We start from the raw sequence: 6,789 nt of genomic DNA on the forward strand, positions 1-6,789 counted from the left end.
GACATTAACTGCCTCAACCTCTCCACCCCTCTCCACCCCTCTCACCCACTCCAACCTCTCACCTTCGGAACGTGCAGCCCTCCACTCCCTCCGTTCCAACCCCAACCTCACTATCAAACCGACAGACAAGGGAGGCGCGGTGGTAGTTTGGCGCACCGACCTTTACACCTCTGAGGCTAAATGCCAGCTCGCGGACACTTCCTCCTACTGCCCCCTTGACCATGACCCCCACCTCCCACCACCAAACCATCATCTCCCAGACCATCCATAACCTCATCACCTCAGAGGATCTCCCATCCACCGCCTCCAACCTCATAGTCCCACAACCCCGCACCGCCCGTTTCTACCTCCTGCCCAAAATCCACAAACCTGACTGCCCTGGCCGACCCATTGTCTTAGCCTGCTCCTGCCCCACCGAACTCATCTCTGCATACCTCAACACGGTCCTGTCCCCCTTAGTCCAAGAATTCCCCACCTACGTTCGGGACACCACCCACGCCCTCCACCTCCTCCATGATTTTCACTTCCCCGTTCCCCAATGCCTTATCTTCACCATGGACATCCAGTCCCTGTACACCTCCATCCCCCATCACGAAGGACTCAAAGCCCTCCGCTTCTTCCTTTCCCGCCGTACCAACCAGTACCCTTCCACTGACACCCTCCTTCGACTGACTGAACTGGTCCTCACTCTGAACAACTTCTCTTTCCAATCCTCCCACTTCCTCCAAACCAAAGGAGTAGCTATGGGCACCCGCATGGGCCCCAGCTATTCCTGCCTCTTCGTAGGATATGTGGAACAGTCCATCTTCCGCAGCTACCCTGGCACCACCTCCCACCTCTTCCTCCGCTACATCGATGACTGTATCGGCGCTGCCTCGTGCTCCCAGGAGGAGGTTGAACAATTCATCCACTTTACCAACAACTTCCACCCCGACCTCAAATTTACCTGGACCGTCTCAGACTCCTCCCTCCCCTTCCTAGACCTCTCCATTTTTATCTCGGACAACCGAATCAACATGGACATTTACTATAAACCGACCGACTCCCACAGCTACCTACCCCCTCCCACCCTGCCCCCTGTAAAAACGCCATCCCATATTCCCAATTCCTTTGTCTCTGCCGCATCTGCTCCCAGGAGGACCAGTTCCAATACCGAACAACCCGGATGGCCTCCTTCTTCAAAGACCGCAATTTCCCCCCAGACGTGATCGACGATGCTCTCCTCCACTTCCCGCTCCTCGGCCCTTGAGCCCCGCCCCTCCAATCGCCACCAGGACAGAACCCCACTGGTCCTCACCTACCACCCCACCAACCTCCATATACATATCATCCATTGTCATTTCCGCCACCTCCAAACGGACCCCACCACCAGGGATATGTTTCCGTCCCCTCCCCTATCAGCGTTCCGAAAAGACCACTCCCTCCGTGACTCCCTTGTCAGGTCCACACCCCCCACCAACCCAACCTCCACTCCCGGCACCTTCCCCTGCAACCGCAAGAAATGCAAAACTTGTGCCCACACCTCCCCCCTTACTTCCCTCCAAAGCCCCAAGGGATCCTTCCATATCTGCCACAAATTCACCTGCACCTCCACACACATCATTTACTGCATCCGCTGCACCCGATGTGGCCTCCTCTATATTGGGGAGTCAGGCCGCCTACTTGTGGAACGTTTCAGAGAACACCTCTGGGACACCCGGACCAACCAACCCAACCACCCCATCGCTCAACATTTCAACTCCCTCTCCCACTCCACCAAGGACATGCAGGTCCTTGGACTCCTCCATCGCCAGACCATAGCAACACGACGGCTGGAGTAAGAGCGCCTCATCCTCCGCCTAGGAACCCTCCAACCACGAGGGATGAACTCAGATTTCTCCAGTTTCCTCATTCCCCCTCCCCCCATCTTGTCTCAGTCCCAACCCTCGGACTCAGCACCACCTTCCTAACCTGCAATCTTCTTCCTGACCTCTCCGCCCCCACCCCCACTCCGGCCTATCACCCTCACCTTAACCTCCTTCCACCTATCGCATTTCCAATGCCCCTCCCCCAAGTCCCTCCTCCCTACCTTTTATCTTAGCCTGCTTGGCACATTCTCGTCATTCCTGAAGAAGGGCTCATGCCCGAAACGTCGATTCTCCTGTTCCTTGGATGCTGCCTGACCTGCTGCGTTTTCCAGCAACACATTTTCAGCTCTGATCTCCAGCATCTGCAGTCCTCACTTTCTCCTCCAAGGTCGTGAATAATCAATTTCAATTTGATACAAAGCCCAAGAAGAGATAACATCCTTGGCAAGTGTGCAGGGATTATAACAAAAACTGAAGTAGATGTCTTTCTAATGTTTACCTAAAACAAAATTACAGATCAGTCAGGCTTGGATGTCAGACAAGGGAGCAAGGAGCAGACAAACATGGATTCTTGGTGCACACTCATGAATGGTATGAGGCAGAAAGCACTATTACTGGACATTCTCTGGCTACAATAGTTAATAGTGAAGCAAAGCTGGAGTTTAGAGAAGCGATATTTGATCAGGATGGTGTCAATGGGCAAATCCAAAAGCTGCAATGATATTGAGAAAGGATGGTTGCCAGTCACTAGGATGTAATTTATCTATATGGCAATAGTAATACAATAGATAGAATGGAGGTTTAATTGAAGAAATTCAAACATTAAATGCCAAAAGCAATGGGCATAGATCTAGAAGATGACAAATTTCAAGGAAAGGGAGACTAAAAATTTCAGAGAAACTCTGAATCACTCCCCTGCTCTTTGATTGCCTGTTGAAGTTTGTCACCATCCTAAGATTACATGATGTGGCAATATGGCCGCACTGCCCTGAATGGAGGATTTGAAATTAACATATTTAACAAACAGACCTGGATTAAATGTGGTTATATGATTATGTCCTCTCACTTTGTTCCTCTGAGACAGGCAAGAAGGGGTAAGATAAAGGAACCTTGGATGATGAGAGCGGAAGAGCTTCTTGTCAAAAGAAAGAAGGCAGCTTACTTAAGGTGGAGGAAGCAAGCGCCTTGCTCAGCTCTAGAGGATTACAGGCAGGCGAGGAAGGAGCTCAAAAATGGTCTGAGGAGAGCCAGGAAGGGGAACGAAAAAGGCTTGGCAGGAAGGATTAGGGAAAATCCAAAGGCATTTTACACGTATGTGAGGAATAAGAGAATGATCAAAGAAAGAGTAGGGCCGATCAGGGATAGCATAGGGAACTTGTGTATAGAGTCTGAAGGGGTAGGGGAAGCCCTAGATGAATTTTTGCTTCTGTCTTTATTAAAGAAAAGGACCTTGTAGTGAATGAAACCATCGAAGAGCAGGTAAGCATGCTGGAACAGATAGAGATTGAGGAAGCTGATGTGTTGAAAATTTTGACAAACATGAAGATTGACAAGTCGCCAGGGCCAGACCAGATTTGTCCTCGGCTGCTTTGGGAAACGAGAATTGTGATTGCTTCACCACTTGCGAAGACCTTTGCATCCTCGCTCTCCACTGAAGTCGTACCTGAGGACTGGAGGGAGGCAAATGTAATTCCTCTCAAGGAAGTAAATAGGGAAATCCCTGGCAATTACAGACCAGTCAGTCTCACGTCTGTTGTCTGCAAGGCGTTAGAAAGGATTCTGAGGGATAGGATTTATGACCATCTAGAAGAGCATGGCTTGATTAAAGGCAGTCAGCACGGCTTTATGAGGTGCAGGTCATGCCTCACAAATCTTATTGAGTTCTTTGAGGATGTTACTAGACAAGTTGATGAGGGTCGAGCAGTGGTTGTGGTGTATATGGGCTTCAGCAAGGCATTTGATAAGGTTCCCCATGGTAGGCTCGTTCAGAAGGACAGGCGGAATGGGATACAGAGAAATTTAGCTGTCTGGATACAGAATTGGCTGGTCGACAGAAGACAGCGAGTGGTTGTGGAAGGAAAATATTCTGCCTGGAAGTCAGTGGTGAGTGGTGTTCCACAGGGCTCTGTTCTTGGGCCTCTACTCTTTGTAATTTTTATTAACGACTTTGATGAGGAGATTGAAGGATGGGTTAGCAAGTTTGCAGACGACACAAAGGTTGGAGGTGTCGTTGACAGTATAGAGGACTGTTGTAGGCTGCAGCGTGACATTGACAGGATGGACTGAGAGGTGGCAGATGGAGTTCAACCTGGATAAATGCGAAGTGATGCATTTTGGAAGGTCGAACTTGAAAGTTGAGTACAGGATTAAAGACAGGATTCTTGGCAGTGTGGAGGAACAGAGGGATCTTGGTGTGCAGGTACATAGATCCCTTAAAATTGCCACCCAGGTGGACAGGGTTGTTGGCTTTCATTAACAGGGGGATTGAGTTTAAGAGCCGTGAGATCTTGTTGCAGTTCTATAAAACTTTGGTTAGACTGCACTTGGAATACTGTGTCCAGTTCTGGTCACCCTATTATAGGAAAAATGTGGATGCTATGGAGAGGGTTCAGAGGAGCTTTACCAGGATGCTGCCTGGAATGGAGGGCTTATTTTACGAAGAGAGGTTGACTGAGCTCGGACTTTTTTCATTGGAAAAAAGAAGGAAGAGAGGGGACCCAATTGAGGTGTACAAGATTATGAAAGGCACAGATAGAGTTGATAGCCAGAAGCTTTTTCCCAGGGCAGAAATTGTTAACACGAGGGGTCATAGTTTTAAGCTGTTTGGTGGTAAGTATAAAGGGGATGTCAGAGGCGGGTTCTTTACGCAGAGAGTTGTGAGAGCATGGAATGTATTGCCAGCAGCAATTGTGGAAGCGAGATCATTAGGGATATTTAAGAGACTGCTGGACATGCATATGCTCACAGAAATTTGAGAGTTCGTACATTAGGTTTACCTCACATGAGGATCAATGGTTGGCACAACATCATGGGCTGAAGGACCTGTTCTGTGCTGTACTGTTCTATGTTCTATCTACCTGAGCAATATAATCCACCTCATCTGAAATGACCAATTAACCAATGTCAGCATCCATTATTGTCAAGATGGGAAGGTCTCCAACTTTCCCTGGCCAGTAGAACATCCCCTGCATCATTTACATAGATGAATGCTCTGGAATATGTGCAGAATTTCCCATATTTTGCCAATCACATCTCCCAAGGGACAACCATTAATGAAGGCCAGCACTGTCAATTGTGCCAGCACTACCTTACTCAAGCTGCAATGGATGTCAACAAAGGACTTGGTCTATCGGCTATTGCATTGACCACCCACCTTTACTGCAGTAAAACTTTATTGGTTACCAGTGTCACATCAGCACCCTTGAAATCTTCCACCAATGATACCTATATCAAATCCTGTACATTAGATAGAAAACTACCAGATCAAATTCAGCATCCTCCATGAAGGTGTACATACTGATATTGAAGTCTTGCTCCTGAAGAACCAACTCCAATTGATGGTCATTGCGTTTGGATACCCAAAATCCACCTCCCTTAGTTCCCTTCTCCCACTTGTCACTGGCAACACCAAAGGGTGGCTGAAAGTAGATGCAATAATACCCTTAAGGTTATCCTAAAACACAGAGGCATTAACATCACCAACTGGAGGAGAAAGCTGTCAGCTATTCAGCATGGCACCTCTTGATCTCTCACAGCAGAAACCAATTCAAATTTCAGTGAATTGACCATGAGGTGGAATGGTGGAAGCAGAGGATGAAGGAATCCATTTCATTCACTCAATGTACCTCTTTTGCAGAAAAAAAAGTGGATCCATAATGGGGCTCCTCAAGTCATCTGAAGACTCAGCCAGCTTGTGAGACATCATTCTCGATTCTGAATGACTACTACTAACATTAACAGTTAAGTGTGAAACCATGTTAGACATTAGACAAGAGGCACTGGAACATCATGATGTCAAAAGCTGAAGTTTGAGACACAACAGTCGTTGTTCACTAGAATGTAATTTGGACGGATTAAGGTAATATTAATAACATATTACTACTTCATGAAAAATGGAAACTTTGTTGCAGAAACTCAAATATGCAATAGCATAAACAAAGGGCCCAGACTTGGAAACTGACAAAACTCCAAGGAATGAGAAACTGGAAATTGTGCAGTAGTTTATAATGGTGGGAGTTCTAAGATAGGATAGTAAATTTTAAAGGAGGGAGACAATACGAGAAGGTGACAATTTACAATATTTTCCATCATAAGATCCAGAAAGTTACATTCGTGATTAGCAGCTTTATGCAATACAGTCATACTAGGTGGTATTGAGTCTCCTAGAGCAAAGTAGGATATAATCTAGAGAGAAAGGTGCTTAGCCAGGACCAGAGTGAAGATTGAGAAACCTTGAAGTAATGTGGCTTTGTTAGCCTAAAGGCACAGAGTATCAGCAGATACGAGGTGAAGGTTGGCCTGAAGCAGCGTTGAGAAAATTGGAAAATTGACTACAAACAACAATATCCAGTTCCCCAGAACATGTTAAATGCACAGATGCAGATCAGGTGTTAGAATAGCAGTTCAACAGAGAATGTTGTGTTGATAGAAGGTGGCAACTATCATGAAGATCTAATGAAAGGTCATTGACTCTGTTCGTAACAGTATTAAATCTGTTTCTCTGTCTACTGATGCTGCAGGATGTATTACTTTTTTTTTAGTAATGTGTGATTTAATGGTAATTAAAACCTAGAAGAAAAAAGTCTTTCCAAAACAAACACAGCAGCAAAGCTAAAAAGACAGCCACATTCTGAATTTCAGTCTGATGCTTAGCACATACAAGGTGGAGGGGATAAGTTGTAGATTATGAAAGGCTTCCTTAAAAATTGAGACAACTGTAAAG

This window comes from Chiloscyllium plagiosum, unplaced genomic scaffold (genome assembly GCF_037043375.1).
Source record: "Chiloscyllium plagiosum isolate Xiang-an unplaced genomic scaffold, Cpla_swu_hap1 HiC_scaffold_9, whole genome shotgun sequence".
Lineage (NCBI taxonomy): Eukaryota > Metazoa > Chordata > Chondrichthyes > Orectolobiformes > Hemiscylliidae > Chiloscyllium > Chiloscyllium plagiosum.